Source organism: Schistocerca serialis, chromosome 2 (assembly GCF_023864345.2).
Source record: "Schistocerca serialis cubense isolate TAMUIC-IGC-003099 chromosome 2, iqSchSeri2.2, whole genome shotgun sequence".
Lineage (NCBI taxonomy): Eukaryota > Metazoa > Arthropoda > Insecta > Orthoptera > Acrididae > Schistocerca > Schistocerca serialis.
The window spans coordinates 967175814-967202964 of NC_064639.1; the positions used below are offsets into that span (position 1 = coordinate 967175814).

Sequence of the window (27151 nt, forward strand, 5' to 3'; positions counted from 1 at the left end):
CACAACAGAAATAGCTGTGTTTGGAGTGTTGCAATGACTGGGAAGCATGGACTGCTCATGGATAGCATGGCATTGTGTTGAGCAATGAGTCTCAGAGGTCCATCGTTGATGAGTATGGCAGCAACCTGAGGAGAAGTCTCATTCTTCCAAACTTTTGATTAGGCACAGTAGTGTTAATCCTGGCATCATGATGGAGAGAGCCATGAGGTATGACTTCAGGTGACAGCTGGTAGTGACTGAGGGAACACTGATGGCACAGTGGTATGCTGCAGACATCCTGCCCCCTCACGCATTACCTCTCATGTGACAGTGACATGGCATTTTTCAACAGTGCAATGCTCCACTACACATGGCAAAGATCCCCAGATTTATTCACAATAGAACATGTTTGGGACCAGCTCAGACATCAACTCCAGCCCAGTGCTAGTACATAGGATGTCAGGGATGAGTTACAACAGTCGTGGGACAGCTTGTCTCAGGAGAGGATGCAGTGGCTTTACAACACCCTTCTCAACCAAATCATTGCTTGTGAACAGGCCAACATCATAATGATAAAGGTACTCATACTACCAAATTCTTTGTAAATTTGACTCAACTTTGTAACTGCTGAAATAACATCAAATACCATCTCAACCTGTAAAGTTTCATTTACAGAATGAAGTTTTAGTCTGCAGTGAACTGTGCACTGATTTGAAACATGCTGACAGTTTAAAATTGTGTAGCGCACTGGGAATCGAATCGGCACACACACCACTGCAGAGTGAAAATTCATTCTGGAAACATTTCCTCAGGCTGCAGCTGAGCCACATCTTTGCTTTATGCTTTCTTCCAGGAGTACTAGTCCCAAAAGGTCTGCAGGAGGACTTCTGCAAAGTTTGGAAAGTAGGAGATGAGGTACTGTGGAAGTCGAGCTTTGAGGTCAGGCTGAAAGTCATGGCTTATAGCACAGACAGTAGAGCATATGCTCAGGAAAGGCAAAGGTTCGAGATTTGACCTCCAGTCTGGTACACAGTTTTAATCTGCCAGGAAGTCTCATGTTTCATTTTGTTCCCTTCTCCCCATCTGGATGCTTCAACTTTTTGGTCAGCCAGGGTTGCAGAAGATACTGTCATTCAGCTGGCTGGCCGGGCGAGCTACACTACACAGGAATGAGAACCACAAGGCAAGGCTGTGGGTTCATTCAGAGAAGTGTAGTGTCTAAATAGGGTGATTTGGTTTGGATATATATATATATATATATATATATATATATATATATATATATATATATGTGTGTGTGTGTGTGTGTGTGTGTGTGTGTGTGTGTGTGTGTGTGTGTGTGTATTGGGGGGGGGGGGGGGGATGTTCATAAAACCTACTGTAAATTTTGAGAGAAGAATACTAGATAGAAAGAATCTCAATACAAACTACAATTTCAGGAAATCTTCTTCAGTACCCACAGTCCATTTTTATTTCTCATCCTGTTTGGTAAGTCTCCTTTGACCTGAGGCCCTGGGTGACTTCTTCTGTACACTTAAACCAACCAGTCTTTTTTTTAAACCCATTCTCCAAAAGTAAGCAATGTTCTGTCTTTTCTAGAGTTTTACACCTACTTCCTCTTGGTGAGCAGACTTTCTCTATCCATATTAGAAATATTTTCAGTTTATTGATCACTCTAAAAGCTACTTAGTTAACATATACATATTGTATACTTTGTCTCAAATGCAACAATTATCAAGGTCATATAGAATTATTATTGCTCAGTCACTCAGCAGATACTGCTGGATATATTATTTTACATTTTTGTTCCTATAGCATAGAAACTGCATGTTTCCACACAAGTTGTTGTGGCCATCAACCTTGATGTTGGTTTGGTGCAGTTCTCCAGTCTTGTCATTTAGCACCAATGGGTCGCCTTAATTTCATCATAACTGCACCATGTTACATCACCAATAACTGAGTTAGATAGCCTCTGCATTGTTTCCGTTCCGCTATTCCTGTAACCACAGTTTTCAGACATGAATACCTATTCAAAATGATGCCATCTGGCCTCCATTAGAAGGTCTCAGTGTATGTGTGGTATCATATTCAGGAGGAATGAATTTCAAATCCCATCTGATCATTGTTATTGTTGCAGTCTTCAGTCTTGAGACCGCCGGCTGCAGTGGCCGAGCAGTTCTAGGCGCTTCAGTCTGGAACCACGCGACTGCTACAGTTGTAGGTGCGAATCCTGCCTCTGGCATGGATGTGTGTGATGTCCTTAGGTTAGTTAGATTTAAGTAGTTCTAAGTTCTAGGGGCTGATGACCTCAGATGTTAAGTCCCATAGTGCTCAGAGCCAGTCCAGATACTGGCTTGATGCTCTCCATGCCAATCTAACCTGTGCAAGCTTCTTCATCTCCCAGTACCTACTGCAACCTACATCCTTGTGAATCTGTTTACTGTATTCATCTCTTGGTCTCCCTCTATGATTTTTACCCTCCACACTGCCCTCCAATACTAAATTGGTGATCCCTTGATGCCTCAGAATATGTCCTACCAAGCGATCCCTTCTCCTAGTCAAGTTGTGCCACAAATTTCTCTTCTCCTCAATTCTATTCAATACTTCCTCATTAGTTATGTGATCTACCCATCTAATATTCAGCATTCTTCCGTAGCACCACATTTCGAAAGCTTCTATTCTCTTCTTGTCTATTTATTGTCCATGTTTCACTTCCATACATGGCTACACTCCATACAAATACTTTCAGAAATGACTTCCTGACACTTAAATCTATACTCAGTGTTAACAAATTTCTCTACTTCAGAAACACTTTCCTTGCCATTGCCAGTCTACATTTTATATCCTCTCTACTTCCACCTTCATCAGTTATTTTACTCCCCAAATAGCAAAACTCCTTTACTACTTTAAGTGTCTCATTTCCTAATCTAATTCCCTCAGCATCGCCCAATTTAATTCGACTACATTCCATTATCTTCCCCATCAGATCATTCTAGTTTAAATTTTCAGTAGTTTTCCTAAAATGATTAAAGTAAATGTAAGAACGTTGTTGAAAAGGAAGTGGCTTATTTCCTTCCTCATGCTCATTGAATCCTTTCTTCTGTGCTGTTTCTAATACCTCATCATTACTGGGGTATTAAACTCTAATCTTTCTTCTTCCCTTGATTTCAAAATATGTAATGGGACCTAACACTCTGTATGACGTAATGAGTGGTATTAGTGATCTCTCAGACTTTTTGGAAATGACAAATTTGGTAACTGCACATGAGATCTGTCCAAAAACTATCTGACTTTCATCCAGGAAAAGTATGATTTGGTTACATCAACACTTCCACTTCTGAAAACATCTATGGAAGAACATTTCCTCTGCAGCTTTGCAGTCACATTCCAAAAGACCTGCCCTCTGCCCTCAGAATGGAATCCCTTCAGTAGTGTACTGAATTTTGGGAACAACCAGTAGGCCCGTAATGCAAGGGCCATATCTGGAGGTTTCTCACTAAAGTCCAACCACTTTATAGCCAATTCATCCATTCCTGTTGTTTTTAAACATTATTTCCAGATCTTGTTTTATTATTATTATTATTATTGAGAATTGCCACCTTTTGACAAAACTTCATACAACACATTTGCTCAACATGGCCAGCCATCTCAAGCAAACCAGAAATCCAACAGATATGTGGTACACCACCTCATAAGCTGCCATTAACAACTGAATGATGAATCTGATGATGGGGTGAAAATTAGGTTTTGCGTGGAGTGGTTTCTGAACACTGTGGAAAATTGTGCCAGCCAATGGACGTTACTGTGGGACAGGAAATTTTTACAAAGGGCTCACAGATCTTGATTAAGCATCAGTCTGGTGCAAAGCTATAACTAGCTCTTAACACAGAGAAAGATTTAAATTTGTCTAGTTCACAAATTGTAACTTTTGAGAACATAATTCATGAGTCACAACTGGAGTCAGTAATGTAATACAAATTCGTAGGAGAAACATCACGTGTGGATATGAAGTGAAGTAAACATAATGACTGAACTGCAAGTAAAGCAAAGGTCATACTTTGCTTTGTTGATAGGATCCTGTGCAGATGCAATTTGTATATAAAAAGATATTGCCTGCAAGACACTTACTCAGATTGTGCATTGGAATACTGCTCAAGCTATGGGACATGCATCAGTTTTGAGTAATTTGAAGGTTCATTTTAATACAAAGAAGGGTAGCATATATGGTCAAAGTCTAGTTTCTTGGCAAAAGAATGATAGAAATGCTAGAAATTCAAATAGGCGATCGTCTGAAGAAAAATGCATCTATAACATGAAAATGTATTTCCTATGACATGAAGATATATTTAGTTAATTCCAAGAACTGATTTTCAGGACGGAATCAATCAATTTGCTTGTGGTCTGTACATATCACTGTTGAAAGAAGATAAAAATATTCAAACAACAGCTCACACAAACACATAAAAGCAGATGTTCTCCCCACACTCCATCTGGAAATGGAAGAGGAGAATGCCGCAACATATGGTGCAATAAAGCCACACACTGTACAATAATATATTCACAGATTCATCTTGTCCCATGTTATCCACTGCATGACTGTAGAAAATAAAGAAAAGCTGGTTGATTATCCTTTGTGTCTGTTCTATATGCTTAGTTATTCCTCATAAACAAAGAGAAACAAATGTGTAACATGATTATATTTAGATTTTTACTGCAGTTTGACTATATTTTAAGTCAGGATATTGAAATGTAGTTTTATCTACCTTAGCATTCATAAACTTCACATCATTCTGTAGGAAATATGATTTTATTTTTGTCAATTGTGAGATTTTGATAGTAGAATTTTTCAGCATGCTATTTAAGAATTTTTTAAAGATAGTAAACAGTGTTCACTATTAGCTTTCATAATATCTACCATTTACAAAAAGCTGAACTGAAAATATAGTTCCATAAAATCACATTTTATAGATGATAGAACAGTGACAGTGCATTGCTTTTACGTATCATTGTGTTGTAGGGACAAGGTGTCAGCTCATATGCTTCATTATTACTACTTTTCTTTTTTGAATGCCTGCAAGGATACATTCCTTGACAGTTCTATTCTTTTGTAACTAATTATAGGAAATAGTCTTAGGACCTGTGACTTCCATGTTGTCAACAATTTAAAAAAGATATTGGGATTGATGACAGTTGTATTAGCAAAGGATTTGAATTCTTGAATTTGCTCATTTGTTTGTGTTTAATAGATTCCATTGTGAAGGAGAACCTTTAGAGAAGTGGAACAAGTCAATGTACACATTAACACAGAGAAGCAGCTGTTAGAAACTGCTTTAATTAACTAAACTGTGATATAGATATGTTATTTGTGATATTTGACCTAAATTTAACAGTTACAGTTGTTTCCTATCTACAGTGAACATAACATTGCTGTGTGTGTAGACTTATCTAGAATACACTACTGATGCAAAACTCTTGGGGTCTCCAGCCAGGTGGCAGTGTCAAGATGCCATAGTGTTTCAATGGGTGTCATATTGTGGATGTTCCCATATTTATTTTCAAGGCCAGTTGCATCCACAACCTAGCTGCAGGTGGCAGTGTCATGTGGCTAGAGGAGGGGGTGATGGGTCAGAAGCTGTGTTTCGATGTCTCATGGGCATTCTTGATCCACCTCATATGCTGTCCATTGTTAGGTGTGCTGTCGGCATACAGTCAATAATGTGGGATTCCATGCTGAATTTAGTTGATAACCATCCCCACTGGTCTGTTCTTGTTGATCTTTATTTACACACACCCCTCTGTCATGCTTTCCCAGTAACTGCTGGCTCAGCACAGTAATATGGTGTTCTCAAAATCAAAAGTATGTTCATTATCTAGGCTGTGCTCCACCACTGCTGATTTCACTGTGTGTCCCAAACATGCACCCCTTGTGTGTTCTTTGTAACATTTTGTGCATTGTATTGGTGGTCACATTCACATGGGATACTGTATATCCCTTGTATTTAAATTTGCAATGGGTCCATGCAGAGCCAATTATCTCTTTGATCTTCATTGGTAATTGGAAGATAGTTTTAATGTCACATGTACCAAAAAGCCTTGCATAGGGAAGAAAACCAGCCTCATCTACATTTACCTTGTGTCTCCTTCCTCTTCTTCCTTATTTGCTCCATGTGTTCTTTCCTTGAACTGCTTATAATCTAGGTTTTACTATACTCATTTTGATGGTGCACTTCCTTAGGTGATGTAGTTCGCCCTGGAGACTTTCTGTGTCACAGATGACTTGCATGAGCTATCCCATTGCATGTAGGTATAGGTCTGTGTGGGTCTTCTTTCCTGTCCACTGTATGACTTAGTGTACCATCAGCCCTCTTTTTTATTAGAATATCAAAGAAAGGAAGACATCTGTTCACTTCTAGCTCCATCATGAATGTAATGTTTTGATGGATGCTGTTTAAGGGGATAGATCAAAGCCAGGAAGTCACTTGATTTTGGAACCAATTTTCATGATTTTTTTAAAAAGTAAAATAACTAACAAATTACAAAACTGACTTTTGATCTCTATTGACACCAATAAGATGTATTATGTATTTTTTAAAGTAAAAGACTTGCACCCAGAAGACACTAAACAACATCGATGAAAGGCCTTTGTGAAATGTGAGGGGGGGGGGGGGGGGGGGTGGAACCTCTGAATGCCACAATTTTTTCAGCCTAGAACAAAATTTAAAATGCTGCCTTGAAACTGATATTTTTTAACATAATATTTAGGGATAGTTTAAAAGATATATATATATATATATAAGTGCTGGCAGGTCGACAGACACACAAACAAACACAAACATACACACAAAATTCAAGCTTTCGCAACAAACTGTTGCCTCATCAGGAAAGAGGGAAGGAGAGGGAAAGACGAAAGGATGTGGGTTTTAAGGGAGAGGGTAAGGAGTCATTCCAATCCCAGGAGCGGAAAGACTTACCTTAGGGGGGAAAAAAGGAAAAAAGGACGGGTATACACTTGCACACACACACATATCCATCCACACATATACAGACACAAGCAGACGTATTTAAAGACAAAAAGTATTTAAAGACAAAAAGTTTTGCCCAAACTCTTTGTCTTTAAATACGTCTGCTTGTGTCTGTATATGTGTGGATGGATATGTGTGTGTGTGCGAGTGTATACCCGTCCTTTTTTCCCCTCTAAGGTAAGTCTTTACGCTCCCGGGATTGGAATGACTCCTTACCCTCTCCCTTAAAACCCACATCCTTTCGTCTTTCCCTCTCCTTCCCTCTTTCCTGATGAGGCAACAGTTTGTTGCGAAAGCTTGAATTTTGTGTGTATGTTTGTGTTTGTTTGTGAGTCTGTCGACCTGCCAGCACTTTCATTTGGTAAGTCACATCATCTTTGTTTTTAGATATATTTTTCCTACGTGGAATGTTTCCCTTTATTATATATATATACATACACACACACACACACACATATATATATATATATATATATATATATATATATATATATATATATATATATATATATATATATATATATAAAAAAAAACCAAAGATGATGTGACTTACCAAATGAAAGTGCTGGCAGGTCGACAGACACACAAACATACACACAAAATTCAAGCTTTCGCAACAAAATGTTGAATGTTGCCTCATCAGGAAAGAGGGAAGGAGAGGGAAAGACGAAAGGATGTGGGTTTTAAGGGAGAGGGTAAGGAGTCATTCCAATCCCGGGAGCGGAAAGACTTACCTTAGGGGGAAAAAAGGACGGGTATACACTCGCTCACACACACACACATATCCATCCACACATATACAGACACAAGCAGACATATTTAAAGACAAAGAGTTTGGGCAGAGATGTCAGTCGGGGCAGAAGTGCAGAGGCAAAGACGTTGTTGAATGACAGGTGAGGTATGAGTGGCGGCAACTTGAAATTAGCGGAGATTGAGGCCTGGTGGATAACGGGAAGAGAGGATATATTGAAGAGCAAGTTCCCATCTCCGGAGTTCGGATAGGTTGGTGTTAGTGGGAAGTATCCAGATAACCCGGATGGTGCAACACTGTGCCAAGATGTGCTGGCCGTGCACCAAGGCATGTTTAGCCACAGGGTGATCCTCATTACCAACAAACACTGTCTGCCTGTGTCCATTCATGTGAATGGACAGTTTGTTGCTGGTCATTCCCACATAGAATGCGTCACAGTGTAGGCAGGTCAGTTGGTAGATCACATGGGTGCTTTCACACGTGGCTCTGCCTTTGATCGTGTACACCTTCCGGGTTACAGGACTGGAGTAGGTGGTGGTGGGAGGGTGCATGGGACAGGTTTTACACCGGGGGCGGTTACAAGGGTAGGAGCCAGAGGGTAGGGAAGGTGGTTTGGGGATTTCATAGGGATGAACTAAGAGGTTACGAAGGTTAGGTGGACGGCGGAAAGACACTCTTGGCGGGGTGGGGAGGATTTCATGAAGGATGGATCTCATTTCAGGGCAGGATTTGAGGAAGTCGTATCCCTGCTGGAGAGCCACATTCAGAGTCTGGTCCAGTCCCGGAAAGTATCCTGTCACAAGTGGGGTACTTTTGTGGTTCTTCTGTGGGGGATTCTGGGTTTGAGGGGATGAGGAAGTGGCTCTGGTTATTTGCTTCTGTACCAGGCCGGGAGGGTAGTTGCGGGATGCGAAAGCTGTTGTCAGGTTGTTGGTGTAATGATTCAGGGATTCCGGACTGGAGCAGATTCGTTTGCCACGAAGACCTAGGCTGTACGGAAGGGACCGTTTGATGTGGAATGGGTGGCAGCTGTCATAATGGAGGTACTGTTGCTTGTTGGTGGGTCTGATGTGGACGGACGTGTGAAGTTGGCCATTGGACAGGTGGAGGTCAACGTCAAGGAAAGTGGCATGGGATTTGGAGTAGGACCAGGTGAATCTGATGGAACCAAAGGAGTTGAGGTTGGAGAGGAAATTCTGGAGTTCTTCTTCACTGTGAGTCCAGATCATGAAGATGTCATCAATAAATCTGTACCAAACTTTGGGTTGGCAGACCTGGGTAACCAAGAAGGCTTCCTCTAAGTGTCCCATGAATAGGTTGGCATACGAGGGGGCCATCCTGGTACCCATGGCTGTTCTCTTTAATTGTTGGTATGTCTGGTCTTCAAAAGTGAAGAAGTTGTGGGTCAGGATGAAGCTGGCTAAGGTAATGAGGAAAGAGGTTTTAGGTAGGGTGGCAGGTGATCGTCGTGAAAGGAAATGCTCCATCGCAGCGAGGCCCTGGACGTGCAGAATATTTGTGTATAAGGAAGTGGCATCAATGGTTACAAGGATGGTTTCCGGGGGTAACAGATTGGGTAAGGATTCCAGGCGTTCAAGGAAGTGGTTGGTGTCTTTGATGAAGGATGGGAGACTGCATGTAATGGGTTGAAGGTGTTGATCTACGTAGGCAGAGATACGTTCTGTGGGGGCTTGGTAACCAGCTACAATGGGGCGGCCGGAATGATTGGGTTTGTGGATTTTAGGAAAAAGGTAGAAGGTAGGGGTGCGGGGTGTTGGTGGGGTCAGGAGGTTGATGGAGTCAGGTGAAAGGTTTTGCAGGGGGCCTAAGGTTCTGAGGACTCCTTGAAGCTCCGCCTGGACATCGGGAATGGGGTTACCTTGGCAAACTTTGTATGTGGTGTTGTCTGAAAGCTGACGCAGTCCATCAGCCACATACTCCCGACGATCAAGTACCACGGTCGTGGAACCCTTGTCCGCCGGAAGAATGACGATGGATCGGTCAGCCTTCAGATCACGGATAGCCTGGGCTTCAGCAGTGGTGATGTTGGGTGTAGGATTAAGGTTTTTTAAGAAGGATTGAGATGCAAGGCTGGAAGTCAGAAATTCCTGGAAGGTTTGGAGAGGGTGATTTTGAGGAAGAGGAGGTGGGTCCCGCTGTGACAGAGGACGGAACTGTTCCAGGCAGGGTTCAATTTGGATGGTGTCTTGGGGAGTTGGATCATTAGGAGTAGGATTAGGATCATTTTTCTTCGTGGCAAAGTGATATTTCCAGCAGAGAGTACGAGTGTAGGACAGTAAATCTTTGACGAGGGCTGTTTGGTTGAATCTGGGAGTGGGGCTGAAGGTGAGTCCTTTGGATAAGACAGAGGTTTCAGATTGGGAGAGAGGTTTGGAGGAAAGGTTAACTACTGAATTAGGGTGTTGTGGTTCCAGATTGTGTTGATCGGAATTTTGAGGTTTTGGAGGGAGTGGAGCTGGAAGTGGGAGATTGAGTAGATGGGAGAGACTGGGTTTGTGTGCAATGAGAGGAGGTTGAGGTTTGCTGGAAAGATTGTGAAGGGTGAGTGAGTTGCCTTTCCGGAGGTGGGAAACCAGGAGATTGGATAGTTTTTTGAGGTGGAGGGTGGCATACTGTTCTAATTTACGGTTGGCCTGTAGGAGGATGCTCTGAACAGCCAATGTGGATGTGGGAGAGGAAAGATTAAGGACTTTTATTAAGGATAGGAGTTGACGGGTGTGTTCATTGGCTGAGTTGATGTGTAGGTGAAGTATCGGGTGGGTGAGGGCAATGGATTGTTCAGTTTGAAACTGGTATAGGGACTGATGGAAGGAAGGGTTGCAGCCAGAGATGGGAACTTTAAGTGTGAGGCCTTTGGGGGTAATGCCAAATGTCAGACAAGCCTGAGAAAATAGAATATGGGAGCGTAATCTGGCTAGGGCGAAGGCATGTTTGCGGAGGGAATGTAAATGAAACTTAATGGGGTCGTTGTGGGGGTGTTGTGAGGGTGACATGGTATTAGAAGGTGGGAGGTGAAATGAAATTAAAAATATATGGGGAGAGATAAAGGTGAACCGGAAGGTAACTGGAGATCTGGAATGAAAAAAGGCGAAAAGGTGTTGGTTACAGCTGGGCTATGTTGGACTTGGGTTGGTAGACAACGATGTGCATAAAGGGTAGGTGGTTGTGTTGCCGCCAAAACACGTTAAAGGACGGAGAAATTCGGGAAAATTTCGAAAAAACTGCGTGTAGTATATTAAAAGGAGTGGTTTTGCGGTGGCAGATTATGAAAATGAGGCTAACAATTGTCTGACGAAGAAATAATGACGTTAAAACCTGTGGGAAGCGGCTAAAAATTATAAGTGATGTGGGAAAAACGGAAATGGAAATAAAGCGAAAGTTATTAGAACTGGCCGAAATGGTTGTTTAAAAGGTGAAAGGAACTGTTTGTGAACTAGAAACGGTGGATATTATAGTGGCGGTAGTGCTGAAAGCGGCAAAAAAATTTTTTTGGTTGTGGTCTGGAAGTGGGTTGCGTATTATTGAGTATATATAGGCGGGATAAAATAGTGTAGCAGATTACAGTAAAAAGGAGTAGGTGAATACGAAGTGAAACTACTGGCAAAAACAGAAAGAGGAAAATAAGATGACAGAAAAGATTTTGAAATGCAACAGTGACAATAACAAACGTAATTGTTGGATTCAAATTAATGATATCAATATAATAGAGGGAAACATTCCACGTGGGAAAAATTATATATAAAAACAAAGATGAGGTGACTTACTGAACAAAAGCGCTGGCAGGTCGATAGACACACAAACAAACACAAACATACACACAAAATTCAAGCTTTCGCAACAAACTGTTGCCTCATCAGGAAAGAGGGAAGGAGAGGGAAAGACGAAAGGAAGTGGGTTTTAAGGGAGAGGGTAAGGAGTCATTCCAATCCCGGGAGTGGAAAGACTTACCTTAGGGGGAAAAAAGGACAGGTATACACTCGCACACACACACATATATCCATCCACACATACAGACACAAGCAGACATATTTAAAGACAAAGAGTTTGGGCAGAGATGTCAGTCGAGGCGGAAGTGTAGAGGCAAAGAAGTTGTTGAAAGACAGGTGAGGTATGAGTGGCGGCAACTTGAAATTAGCGGAGATTGAGGCCCTTGCGGATAACGAGAAGAGAGGATATACTGAAGGGCAAGTTCCCATCTCCGGAGTTTGGATAGGTTGGTGTTGGTGGGAAGTATCCAGATAACCCGGACGGTGTAACACTGTGCCAAGATGTGCTGGCTGTGCACCAAGGCATGTTTAGCCACAGGGTGATCCTCATTACCAACAAACACTGTTTGCCTGTGTCCATTCATGCGAATGGACAGTTTGTTGCTGGTCATTCCCACATAGATTCACCTGGTCCTACTCCAAATCCCATGCCACTTTCCTTGACGTTGACCTCCACCTGTCCAATGGCCAACTTCACACGTCCGTCCACATCAGACCCACCAACAAGCAACAGTACCTCCATTATGACAGCTGCCACCCATTCCACATCAAACGGTCCCTTCCGTACAGCCTAGGTCTTCGTGGCAAACGAATCTGCTCCAGTCCGGAATCCCTGAATCATTACACCAACAACCTGACAACAGCTTTCGCATCCCGCAACTACCCTCCCGGCCTGGTACAGAAGCAAATAACCAGAGCCACTTCCTCATCCCCTCAAACCCAGAATCCCCCACAGAAGAACCACAAAAGTACCCCACTTGTGACAGGATACTTTCCGGGACTGGACCAGACTCTGAATGTGGCTCTCCAGCAGGGATACGACTTCCTCAAATCCTGCCCTGAAATGAGATCCATCCTTCATGAAATCCTCCCCACTCCGCCAAGAATGTCTTTCCGCCGTCCACCTAACCTTCGTAACCTGTTAGTTCATCCCTATGAAATCCCCAAACCACCTTCCCTACCCTCTGGCTCCTATCCTTGTAACCACCCCCGGTGCAAAACCTGTCCCATGCACCCTCCCACCACTACCTACTCCAGTCCTGTAACCCGGAAGGTGTACACGATCAAAGGCAGAGCCACGTGTGAAAGCACCCAGGTGATTTACCAACTGACCTGCCTACACTGTGATGCATTCTATGTGGGAATGACCAGCAACAAACTGTCCATTCGCATGAATGGACACAGGCAGACAGTGTTTGTTGGTAATGAGGATCACCCTGTGGCTAAACATGCCTTGGTGCACAGCCAGCACATCTTGGCACAGTGTTACACCGTCCGGGTTATCTGGATACTTCCCACCAACACCAACCTATCTGAACTCCGGAGATGGGAACTTGCCCTTCAGTATATCCTCTCTTCTCGTTATCCGCCAGGCCTCAATCTCCGCTAATTTCAAGTTGCCGCCACTCATACCTCACCTGTCTTTCAACAACTTCTTTGCCTCTACACTTCCGCCTCGACTGACATCTCTGCCCAAACTCTTTGTCTTTAAATATGTCTGCTTGTGTCTGTATGTGTGGATGGATATATGTGTGTGTGTGCGAGTGTATACCTGTCCTTTTTTCCCCCTAAGGTAAGTCTTTCCGCTCCCGGGATTGGAATGACTCCTTACCCTCTCCCTTAAAACCCACTTCCTTTCGTCTTTCCCTCTCCTTCCCTCTTTCCTGATGAGGCAACAGTTTGTTGTGAAAGCTTGAATTTTATGTGTATGTTTGTGTGTCTATCGACCTCCCAGTGCTTTCATTCGGTAAGTCACCTCATCTTTGTTTTTATATATAATTTTTCCCACGTGGAATGTTTCCCTCTCTCTCTCTCTCTCTCTCTCTCTCTCTCTCTCTCTCTATATATATATATATATATATATATATATATATATATATATATATATATATATATATATATATATATATTATTAATCCCCTTAACTCCTTAAGTGGAGCATAGCGCTGTAACAAAGGATTCCTATATTGTTCTCCAAGTATTTTCACTTCTTCCCATCCTATTCCTTGCTGTTGACCTTCTGCTTCAACTGATCTCCACATCATTTTAGGCCTGCCTTGTCTCCATTGTCCCTGCGGGATCCAATAAAGGGCTTTCTTCGCAATGTGTTCATTTGGTCTCCTAAGTGTATGTCCTAACCATCTCCACTTCCTGCTTCTTATTTGCAGCTCAGTAGGCTTCTGGCTGGTTCTTTCCAAAAGTGTTTCATTAGAGATGACATTTGGCCGCCATACCCCCAGGATGTTCCTCAGACATCCGTCGTTGAATGTATACAGGTTATGGATTAGCCGCTTTGACACTTCCCATGTTTTACATCCTTATAGAAGCACAGATTTCATATTACTTTCAGTTTGGTACTCAATGTTATTTCCTTCAACCTCCAGATAAAGCAGAGAGTTGTAAAAGTGCCTTTGGCTTTATTGATGCGGCTGTTAGTGTCCTCTGTTGCACCACCATACGGTGTAATCATGCTTCCAAGGTAGCAAAACGTATCCACCCTTTCGATTAGTTGACTCCGAAGCTTAAGCTCTGCGGTGCTGTTATTATTTACCCGCATGTGGATCTTTTGTTTTCTGGCTATTAATTTTCAAACTGAGTTTCTTTGTTGTAGATTTCTGATCTTCTAGTTTCTCTTTCATGTTGTTGTGGCTGTGTGATAGAAGGCAAACATCATCTGAAAAATCTAGGTCTTCTAAATGTGTTCCATTGCTCCATTTTATTCCTCTCACTTTATCCATTGCTTGCGCCATTACAAGATTCAGTACAGTGTTAAATACAGAGGGGTCGAAAAAAATGTATCCACTGTTTAAAAGTCCATAACTTGCAAACTAACTGACGGAGTTGTCTCATTTTTGGTGAAAGTGTAGCTCAAAGTCCAACTTAAAGATATCACTATAGGTGTTCGAAATGGTCGCCATTAACATCCACATACAAACGATGCCGCCAAACTGCAGCACAAACTACTGACTGCAATGTGTTCAGTTGGATATTTGCACATGAATGTACGATGGACTCTCGAAGTTAATCCACTGTGTGTGGCTTTTGTCAATAAATGACATCCTTTAGTGATCCCCACAGGTAAAAGTCCAGCGGAGTTAGGTCTGGGGAATGTGGTGGATACTCCACAGCACCTCTACAGCCTATCCATCTTCCTGGTAGATTTTTGTCGAGATATGCCCTGACACAATTTTAGTAGTGGGCTGGGGCACCATCTTGTTGAAAGTAAACTCTTCCATCTCCATATAAGTCTCGGATGGCAGGTAAAATGGATGTCTGAAGATTCTGAAGGTACACCTCACCGGTAACTGTGCTGTCAAAGAAGAATGGCCCAATCAAGCCCTGGTGAGACAACCCACACCACACATTTACTCCTGGCAAATTCACTTTGTCTATGTGGATGTTCGGATTTTCAGCGGTCCAGTAGATGCAACTGTGGTGATTTACTGTACCATTGAGTTTGAACTGTGACTCATCAGACCACACAATCATCTCTGCAAACTCTTCATTGTTGCGCACCATGTTAGTAAACCACTTGCAGTACTCCATTCTATGATCTGGGTTGTCTTCGTTAATTGCGTGTAGCAATCGTGGGATGTAGCACTTCCACTTTGCTGTCTTCAAAATTTGCCGAACACTTGAGCGACTCACTCCAGTTTCATCGGCACACTGTTTCACAGACTTCTGTGGTGAGCGAGTGAATTGTTGTAACACACAACAGGAGTTAGCTGGACTTGTTACTGTTACAGGTCATCCAGATTGTTGTTTGTGTACATCTTTAACACAGCCTTTGGATTCAAATTTGTCTCAAACGCGACTAATTGTTAAACATGTTGGTGGCTCTGTTTGATACTCATTTTGCCATTGCCGTTGAACCTCATTAATGTTTTCGTACTTAAAATACCACTTCAAAACTGACTTCCTTTCATCGAATGTAAGCCTTGCGCAAGCCATGTTCACTCAAGTAACTAGGTGCAACTAAGAACAAAACACTGACTACCTGGCAACTGTCATCTGGTAAAACAAAACAACGCAATACAGTGCTTGTGTGGCGATTGCCGGAACTACTAACTATTACACTGCCAAAGATGAGACAACTCCATAAGTTAGTTTGCCATTTATGGACTTTTAAACAGTTGATACATTTTTTGGACCCCCTCTGTAGTATCAGTTAGAGCAAGCAGCCTTGCTTAACTACTGTTTTCAGTGCTATTGGATCGGAAAGCAGACCTCAATGTTGAACTTGGCACATGTAGTTGTCATACATGCACTTGAAAAAGCAATTATTTTCTAGGGAATTCCAAAAGTTAGAAGTGAGCTCCATATTTTTGTTCTAACTGTACTTTCAAAAGCCTTTTTAAAGTCTACAAACAGCATGTAAAGCCGTGGGTATTCATTTGAATGTTCAGATATTATCTTCAAGGTGTATATCTGGTCAATGCAAGAGTGACCTTCCTTGCACCCTGCTTGTTCTCTTCTTATTTTCTTGTCTACATAAGCTTTTACCCTGTTTAGAATTATTCATGAGAAGATCTTGCTTGGGATTGACATTAGGGTGATGCCTCTCCAATTATCACAAACTAATAGGTCTGCTTGCTTGGGGAGCTAGATGAGCATACCTCTGTTCCAATCACTCATTAGTTTTTTGTTCGTCCATATGGCTGTCAAGAGTGGATGTAAAATTTCTCCTGTTATAGAGGGATCTATAAAAAAATGGTTGTTAAGAAAACAGTGGAACTCTGAAATAAAAGTAAATTTTTTGAACAAAAAAGTCATTATAAAAACATGCGCCAAAAATTGGGATAAAAATATATCACAAATATCCTACAAATTACAGTAGAAAAAACATGCCACAGAAAGGTGTAATGTAACTGCATGTATATTTTGTGAGTTATAGCTCCTACCAACTTGAAAAATGTTGTTTTGGAAAAACAGGTGTTTAAATTTTAAACTTGTGATTTTTAATTTTGAAACTGAACAAACCTTCAACAATCAGCAGTACTGTAGAGTTGGCTTCCATCATCCCCCACCCCCCTCCCCTTCCCCCTGTGTCGAAACAGCCTCATCTTGACAAAATTTATTGATTAACTGGCTTCCCCTTACAAATTTCAGCATTTTTTGCACAGTTGGAATTACTTTTCAAACCTTTTCTGGCCATATAAATATGTTTCTCTGTCATTTTCAAGCGCTCACATATTACTACATCTAAGAAACAAGCAAGTGAAATGTCAAGTTAAGCAGATGTAAGACAAGCATGTAATTTCACACTGTGTACCATAAACAAATCATATTACAAAAAGAAACCTTGTTGAAAATAGTATTTTAATTGATACTAATGCCCTCTGCGATACTATCTGAAACTAACAGGACCTCAATTCCATCAGTAACTATTATAGTATTACATCGGTTGCATTCAAGTGCTTGGATGCTCCAGACCCCTATGCAGTAAATTTTGGTTTTAACATATTTTAACATTTATGGCACACTTTATATGAATGAACTTTAAAAATAGACTCTCTAAGGAACATTTTAAGCCAATAAAAAAATTAGGCTAAAAAATTTCTGCCCTTGTCTACCACCTTAAAGGATCCAGAAACTCATCCAGCACCTGTCTGCCAAGCTCTCGCACTACAAATGTGTCATCGACATAGTGTAATTCATTGGTTTTAAGTGGATAGTTTGAAGTGCCACCTCTACAGAGTGTTTGATTGTTGTGATTTCTTAATGAGTCTGCGCACATGCGTAACTACTATGAGGTGAGGAAGCTAAATCTGCCAGTCCATCATGATGTAACTTACGGAACATGATTTTTGAGTGAATGAACAAATGAATGCATGAATCAATATCGGTGCTTCCAACTCTACATGCTGGAAATGTCATTCAAATGTAACAGGCTCTAACCATTCAGATAATCTTAACTTGAGCTAGTTTCCTCTCCTACTTTCTACTCCTTGAACTTAGCTTTTTTCACCTTCTTGCCTCTTTACTTTCTCCTGTACCTCCCTGCTATTTCCTGCCTTTTTTTTGTTTAAGAAAAAAATCTTGTATATTTTTCCCATTTTCACCCCTCTCCCCTTCCTTACAGATTTTTTCTGTCTTTTTCTTCTATTTCCATATTTCTCCCTTATGTAACTGTCTAGATTCATATCATTAATGTTTGAAGGGTTGATGACAATAGCTCAGGAGGGTATTAATAAATTAAAATTCGAATCTGAGTTCTAAAGTTTTTCTTCTTCTTCTTCTTCTTCTTCTTCTTTTTTAAACTTTCTTACGTGGGGCACGCTGCAGTCATGACACAAAGAATTCATGGCTTTAATCTCCAAAAACTTTCACATATCTCTCTCCTTAAGGCTCCAATACAAGAAGCAGAGCATGCACATGCACACAGAAACTGCAATATTATCAGCTTTCATTTTTCTTTTATAAATGAAACACACTCAGCTTACTATCTTATTCTTGCAAAGTTCTTAGAGGGAGAGAGAAAAAATTTCTGCAAAAAACCAGAAAACTTTGTGACACATCCCTCTATACAATTTTTCTTTGTTAAAGCTATTGTTCATCAATCTTTATTATGATGATTTTTTAAATTTCTAATTTAAATTTTAACTAAAGCTAATTACTTAGCCTACATACATATCATTTCTCTTAATTTAAACTTTATTACGTTCTTGTATTTGAGTCATGTTTCTCAGAAGTTTTTGGTGTGAAGGATACAGCATAGGGGATTCAAACTGTACAGTGTCAACAAACACATCATTAAAACTGGAAATTTAAATTACAGAAAGACTGCTGCTGGAGATGAACTGTGACATCAGATACACAGACCAATTGAGCTGTGTTTAGCAGTTAGCAGATCAGTTAAAATATTGCTTGGAAGAGCAGTTTTTCATGTATGCTTAATTGCAATGTGATACTAATGTGGAAAGACAATGATCCCTCCTTCCATGAGAACTTGAAGATATCATCTGTTCAAGGAAAGTATGCATTTTGGAACTGTTTACACACATTATCTCAAACAAAGACTGGAAAATAAAAATTTCAAATGTTATCAATCTTCAAAACATTTTTCATTCTTTTAAATATTTGATTTCTGAATTTTAAAAAGGAATGTTTCCAATTTCTGTTGTTATTTAGATTCAGCCATTGTTGTTTGTTTGGAATACAGATGCTGCACAGAAAACACAACTTTTATACTGTACCACATGTGGACCAGGATATAGTTACTCAGAAAATTAAAACTGAAACCATGTGGAACTGACCATCCACTTATTTACTCAAAATGAAAAAATTGAAAATAAAAAGAAAGATGTGTCTCTTCTGTCACACATATTGTTGATATGGACTGTATGGTAAAAATCTTTCTGATATTGAATGGGCCATTATGATATAACATGGTTGTTTTTACCTACCAATCATCAAGGAAACTTCTCAACAGTTTTCACGTCTTTCATTTTGTTGGCATTAAATTAACTACAGAACCAGGTGCTCTCGATATAGTGCAGATACTGAGCAGTGAATAGATTTATGAACAAGAACTAGAATGTGGTAACTCAGCTTATGAACTTCCATTCTTCTTTATACCAAACAGGTACAAACATATACACAAGGCTACGCTGTCTTGACACTTTGGTCTGACTGTACACCAAACAACTTGTTCTGAACTTCAAGAAGATAATCTGAGGAGCTGAGTTTTTGTTCATTTTTGCTCCTCATAATCATAGCTCAAAATAAAACAGTGAAAAGATGATTAATATCTTCATTAGTATTAGTATTATGAAGATTATAAATTCAAGCAATATTCATAACTATCATTTAAAATTACTATTCCAAAGAAAATAAACTGATTGGGGGATCAAAGTTGTACTTCCTTATATAGTGAGTAATTACAGCATACATTTTGCTGTAGTGTGGAAGAACTTCATTCTCCAATAATATATAAGTACATATCATAGGACAGCAGCATACACACATTTTCTCAACAGTATTTGAATCTCCACTATATTTCTCTTGTAAGCAATAACTAAATTAACTGCTACTTGTAATAAGCTGTATTTTGTCTCTCATCCAGTATGCCAACTTCAACAAATTTTCTTCATTGTCTGATTATATATTTACATCATTATAAAGCTATGATACAACTAACAAAAAATAACTCAGTTGGAGAATAAAAGGTTTAATGTAATAAGTAACCCATGGATAAAATATGAGACATTTATATAAAAATTCATGCTTAACATATTTATATACAGTACAACCTACAGGTCCTGTTACTGTTGAAAATAATATGAATAATGGAACAATAATATTATGTAATTGGATAGATAAAAAAAATGTACTCACCAAGTGTTGGCAGGAAAAATACATATAAAGGTACTGAAATTTGCAAGCTTTCAGAGCCAGAGGCCTTTTTCTTCTGGCAGAAGGGTTGAGAAGGAAAGATTGATTGTTGGGGACTGCACCAGACAAGATTTGAAAACCTGAGAGCATAAAGACAAAAGCTGGGGTAACATGCAAGATAGAGATTACAGACAAAACATTGAGCGAGAGTTATTAAGACAGGAAAGCTAAGCACACTGTAAGTGATAGAGGTAGAAGGAGGGGGGAGGAAGGATAGAAAGGAAAAAAAAGAAACAGAAATCTGAAATGAAATGAATAAAGGAATAATTATAGAGAAGAAAGGTAGATACTGAGGAAATTAAAGAAAACAATTAAAGTAAATTAAGGCCAGTTGGGTGACAAGAACCAAGGATGTGTTGTAACTCCAGTTCCCACCTGTGGAGTTCTGAGAAAATTGTTTCCAGAGGAAGAATCTAGATAGCATATGTGGTGAAACAAGCTCCAAAGTCATGACTGTCATGTTGTAGAAAATGCTCTGCAGCAGGGTATTGTGTGTTTCCAGTATGTGCCCTCTGCCTATGCGCATTCATCCTAACTGATAACTTTGTGGTAGTCAGCCAATGTAGAAGGCTGAACAGTGGTTACGCAACAGCTGGCACATGGCATGTGTAGTTTTGCAGGTGGCTCTCCCTTTGGTAGTATATGTTTAGCCAGTTAAAGTGCTTGTGTGTTTGCTATTCTGAATTCCATGTCACTTTCCTTTATGTTGATCACATACTCACTGAGGATTCAGCTAACGATTTCTCTTCATATTAAGTCTACTAATAAACAACAGTACTTACATTGTTCAGATGCAGGCTGTTTACAGCAATGCACCACCATTCCCATCTCAGGTTGCACTGGACGTAATTACCCCACCAAGCTATCTCAAAAGCATATTTCACAAGCTATAACATCCAATTCTGGTACTGCTGATCCCTCCAAAATACAGCTTAGGAGTTCATCTCTTGTCACTCCATATTATCACGGTCTTGTATCAGCTACTTCGACAAGTCTATGACCTCCTAAAACTGTGCCCTGAAACGAGGTCCATTCCATCTGTCACTTTGCCCACCACACCTAAATAGCTTTTCATCAACCTCCCGATCTCTGCAATGTCCTTGTCAGATCCTATGCTCCTTCTGCACCCACTTGCCTACCCTGTGGCTCCTACCCCTGTGACAGTCTCACTGTAAGACTTGCCCTATGCAACCTACTACCATCTGCTACACAAGTCCTTACACTGGCAAAACATATACTACCAAAGGAAGAACCACCTGTGAAACAACACATGCTGTATGTCAGCTGTTGTGTACCCACTGTTCAGCCTTCTACATTGGTTGACTACCACAAAGCTATCAGTTAGGACAGATGGGCATAGGCAGAGGGCACATACTGGAAACATACAATATCCTGCTGCAGAGCATTTTCTACAACATGGCAGTCATGACTTTGGAGCTTGTTTCAACACATATGCCATCTAGATTCTTCCTCTGGAAGCAATTTTCTCAGAACTCCACAGGTGGGAACTGGAGTTACAACATGTCCTTGGTTCTTGTCACCCACCTGGCCTTAAATTGCATTAATTATTTTCTTTAATTATCTTGGCCCCAGCATTTCTTCTCCATAACTATTCCTTTCTTCACTCACTTTCAGTTTGCTGTATCTTTTTATTTTCTGTCCTGTCTTTTCCCCCCAACTCTACCATATAGAATGCTCTCAGCTTTCTGCTCTTATTAAATTTAGCACAATTCTTTGCCACCAATCTCTGTCTTGCATATTGCCCTATCTTCCACCTTCAAGCACTCAAGTTTTCAAATCTCATCCAGTGCAGTCTGTAACAATCAGTCTTCCCTTTTATTCCCATCTGGTAAGTCTGCCCTGACCTGGGGTTCTGGCCAACTTTTCTGGACTCTCCCCGTTTCCTAAATTTCACCAGTCCTTTTCCTTCCCCGCTCTTCCTTCCCCTTCCACCTTTCTGCCAGAAGAAAGAGCCACTGGCTCTGGAAGCTTGCTATGTGTTTTTTCCTGCCAGCACTTGATTTGCAGACTTTTTATCAATCCAATTACATCATCATATTTTTAAAAATTATTTTCATTGAAATAATAATGCTGATTTTTTGGAATATATATCCTTTCTTCTGTAAGTAATTAGAACAATAAGGTAGAAACATATACTAAAACAAGGGAATGAATGAAAAATTACTGTGAATTGCTAAGAAATCACTTGAGGTAAATTCATTGATGAACATTGTAACTTTGGTAAATCCACAAACTCAGTTTGTTTCAATAGGAGGGGAGACTTACAAAACTCCAGGAGAAGAATCTCTAACTTATCATCACTTCTTTCTTTCATGTTACTATTGACTGTGTCACAGTCCAACCTTTAAAGTGAGTAAAACAAATTCCAGCATATTTTTTCTTGGAAATACAAAAATGACAAAAATTCAACCTCACAGTGAAAATACAACTCTTTTAGCTAAATGGCAGACATAGCTGAGATACATAACTCAAAGAAGATGTAAATAGAGCTAGGACTGTTGTTAGGTTTGTGTTTTGAACCTAAATATGAAAGCAATTTAACACAAATGATAATAGCAGATGTTTGTTTTTGTAATGTAGTTTCATTACAGTGGTTGTGGTCCAGAAAGCGTATGGCTGTTACTGTTTGCTGCTACTATTCTGAGAAATTGTTGTGTTCAGTTATTCTAGACAGAAACAGACTACTCAGTTGTTTAAGCATAGTGTTAAATCACCATATACTTGCAGACAGAATCTATAAATTTATGTATAACCACATATGTCTTGTAAATCTAAGCATTTTAGTATGAGAATTTCACCTGAAATCATACATGTCCATATGCAACAGTTCATGTATAGTTTGGTTTGTGTTGTCAGCATGAAATTAAAGATTGAAACCGCTGTTATGTATTTTGGTAACCAGTACCTTGACTATTTTAATTTTGAAATGCTGCAATGAAATAGTTGATGTAAAATATCTTCCAGAGTGAGGTGGTATAGTGATTAAGGCATTATGATCACACGTAGGAGGTGCAGTGTTCAGATCCTCTTCTGGCCACCCTGAGTCATATTTTCTGTACTTTTCCCTAAACTGCTTCAAGCAGATAGCAGGATAATTGCTTAATTGGTTTGAAAAGGAAATGACCAAGAGCTTTCCCCATAATTGCCCATTTAGAGTTAAGTTCCATTTCTTATGACATTGTCATCATCTGAATTTTTAAATCTAATCTTACTGCTTTCCCCTGTAAGATTTAAATATTTCCAGTGGAAAGTCAATAAGTACACATTGCACATAAAATGATGGATCAGTCCAGCATCCAGTTAAGTAATACAAAAACAGCAAGCCAGATCAATTTGTATGTCAGACCTTGTATAATATTGTGTCTACTATAGACAAACTGTATATGCATATAATTCTATTTCTAAATGGCAGATATTTCAGGGATTTAAACAAGCTAAACAATACATGTTGTAAAACACCACTTCCATTTTCCATTTTTTGGCTTGCACAGTGTTTTTCGGACATGTCATGCAGGAAATCTGCATACCTCACACAAAACCAATAAGAGTGTGAATAGTGTTCTGTAACAATCAGTTGAATCATAATGAGTTGATACAGGAAATGGGATGATTTTCAAAGACGTGATAGTCTGAAGAAAGTCCATACACTGCTGAGTTTGCAAAATAGGCAGTACAGTACAAAAAGACACCATTAATGAACTCACACAGAAGTAGAGAACTGTCTCAATTACTTGCTGTGGTAAAATCATTATCTTCTGAAACTATATGACAGACTGTAGGCACTTTCTCTTCAGGTTTGTTGTACTACTGAGAGATGGGTATCCTGCTAATGGCTGCACTCTTTACCTATTGGGTAAGTGGCTTTGTATTTTGCCTATAATCCTCAGCAGTGTCTTTTATCCTGGTAGTTACTGGAAGTGTTTGCAAACATTTTAAATACCAGTTTCAGTTACTTACATCATCTAACTGAAAGAAACTGACCTATTTGCAAATGAAATAGGATTATAAATTGCTATTAACTGTTGTAAGAGACAAAAAGATTACCCAACACTCACCCATCCAGAATATGGTTGGAATGGGGCTTCTTCTGCATGAAATGAGATTTAATGATACTAACCACTGATAAATCAGAAATCACTAATGAAGTCTAGACAGATTAATTTAAACATATGTGATTAAAAGAAAACAATAGAGAACAGTATTTTATCACAAGATATATAGATTTTTGTTAATCACCACAAAGAATAATTTATAGACCACAGCAAAAAATGCTGTCTGGAATCAGAATTCTTATTTTAGTCTATTTCCCAAAAACAGTAATAGAAATCTGAAAATATTTAAGCCATTATCAGGAGAGAATAGAAAAGAAAGAATTCTTTCATGAAACTGATGGTGATAAACCCCAGTTTTGTTTAAAAAATCTGGTATGGGAACAACATTTCTTGAATGAAAAGACACTGAAACATTTATTTCAAAGAAAATAGAAGAATTTATGTGATAAAACAGTTAAGAAAATTTGCTGTCACGTCAGACAGTAATTAAAAATTAAGATTTAAGAGTTGATGTATGCAGTATCCAACCTCATTTTTGGACAGAAGTTTTATTAAATATATTCCCTGCCTCTCATTTGCTGAGCTGACACTAAAATACTGATGCTCTTTATTAAATTTTACTCACTGGTATGAAGAGCCCTTCTTTCCTTCAGTTCCATGTAGCTTGTAGAACAATGTTGTGTAGGATGACAGATCACTATCCACTAAATAGAGCTAGAGCTAGGCAGCAGACTGAAACATAGAAAGGATGAAAAACTGACTTTCAAATTCCTTCATCAGATCACTACCTTTATTTGGTGCTTTGGTCCATACTCACACAAAGATTTTAATTGAGTAAAGAAGTAAAATACATATGATTCCATTTTGGAGGAGATAAACAAAGAATAAAATCATCAATCATTGAGGCAGGAGAAAAAAAAATTGATTCATCACTACCAGGAAAGATTAAGCCCATGGTTCTTCCTTCAACTACTTCTACATTTGTGCTATGTGAGGTTTATACTCCACAATGGTTTTGTCACAGAGCCTATGTGGTTTAGTTTCCTATTACTGCATTCTCCATCTCATTACTGAATAATTGAAAAATCAAAGAGACGTTGATCAGTGAGACTATGTGTAATATCTGCGAACCGGAGGTTTGGCTCTCATTATTTTTTTATTACCTTAACCATGAACAAACAATGGTAAATCCAAAATGAAATAACAGTATGGATTAGGATAGATTGCTACCCACATCTAGATTACCTTATACGTTTTATAAGAACAGTAGCACCTTTGAAATTAGACACTACTCTGTTTTTTACTTACATCACTCAGCTGTTGTGTGTGTAGGATTTGTGTAACAAACACAATGTTCATGATGTGTAATGACTGTCAGTGTTACCAATTCACATACACACTATTTATTTACACACATTATGTGGACAGATATAACTTAAACACTTGGCGTCTCAACAAACTGCCGAAGGTCCAGAGATACTGTTTTTTGCAGCAATATTCTTGGGGACAGAAGTCCATAGAGCTTGTGCCCCTACATGTGCATCTACTACTTCATGCTAAATGTTTATTTAACTTCACTGATTTTAGAGAACACTATCAGCTATCTATACAGTGGAAATTTTAAATAATTTTAATATTAGCATCGGTGTTAGTCAGAATTTTCATGCCAATGACAACAATATTCAATAGCTTCCTTTGTGAAAGATTACAGAGTATCCTCCCATTCATATCTTCAGGTGAGTTTTGCCTTGGAGTTGGTTACCAGCAGGAAGAGGTACCAGGATAACATTTTACAAACCAAAGCGTGGAATGCTTGTGATGAGAAAACAGAAAGAATATTTGAGAAAATTGCAGAACTCATAAAATGAAGGGCAATGAAAATGTTCAATTGTATCAGTCAATTTACTAGAAGTGGAGGGAATGAAAATCAGATTTACTGAACTACATATCTTTTTGGGTGGGAGTGGGGAAGGAGGGGGGGGGGGGGGGAGGGGAAGGGGGGGGGGGGGAGGAAGAGTTGGAGAAGTAAGAGGTAGCTTTTAAAATTCTGCAGTAGTTTCCAACGTGTTGTAACATATACACTGTTCAAAACTCACAAGAGAAACAAAATGTGCCATCAGAATTATATTGCAATTAAAACACATTAATTATATTGGTTTATTGTATGAACAAATCTTTTGAATATTCCATTGAAGTTACATACAGCCAAACATTAGAGAAGCAGGTGTGTTGTAATAGATGTGTTGCATATTGTTTATACACTGTGCATACTAAATATTGAAAATTATTATGTATTTTAACATTTTGTGTCTTTTTTTTAAATTAAAACTGCACCTTCTAATGTTGGTGTTGATCTGAAACTCAGCACAGGTGTTTGAAACTAGTTACAGATAAAAAACAATTATATGCAACTGTGATGGAACTTGTAATAAACTGTAAGTACTTAGAAAAGATGTGAGGTCACAGGAAAATATCAGCAGGATACAGAATGGTCAGAAAAATCTTTGGAATGAATTGTTGAGCTGAACTGGATAACCAGATATATACATAGACTTAGCTTGTAGACTACTAGTGGTGAAAAGCAGAATAGAATTAAAAACAATAAAAAAGGGAGAATGCAATGGAAATTTAAAATTTAGGGTGGAATGGGAGCTAACATTCAAAAGATTAAAGAAATAGGACTGTATGATGAAGTGGAATATTGAACATTCAGGGTAGAATTGGGCAATGTAGAAGCTCTCCTGGACAATGGCTCATGAGCAGTTCAGTAAAAAAAGGTGTAGATACAATACAGAAGGAAATAATTTAGGTAGGAAAGGCACCTAAAGTTCAATGAAAGTGTGAACCAGAAAGCAGTGCAATCTCAGGAAAGAAATCAGTTTACTGATGAAAGAAGAAAATATACAAACAAAAAGAATGAGAAAT

At 39.4% G+C, this 27151-nt stretch overlaps 1 protein-coding gene and 1 long non-coding RNA gene across 2 annotated transcripts in view; both read left to right on the top strand.

Moving 5' to 3' along the window:
• LOC126456553 (TGF-beta-activated kinase 1 and MAP3K7-binding protein 3) overlaps positions 1 to 27151 on the top strand; it is a 422096-nt gene that overhangs the window by 311807 nt on the left and 83138 nt on the right. The gene's annotated exons all lie outside the window — the stretch shown is intronic.
• The window catches only part of LOC126458361 (uncharacterized), a 37721-nt gene continuing 31315 nt past the window's right edge, over positions 20746 to 27151 (top strand). The window contains exon 1 of the long non-coding RNA XR_007585623.1: positions 20746 to 24027. This is a non-coding gene — a long non-coding RNA (uncharacterized LOC126458361). The remainder of the gene's footprint in view (positions 24028 to 27151) is intronic.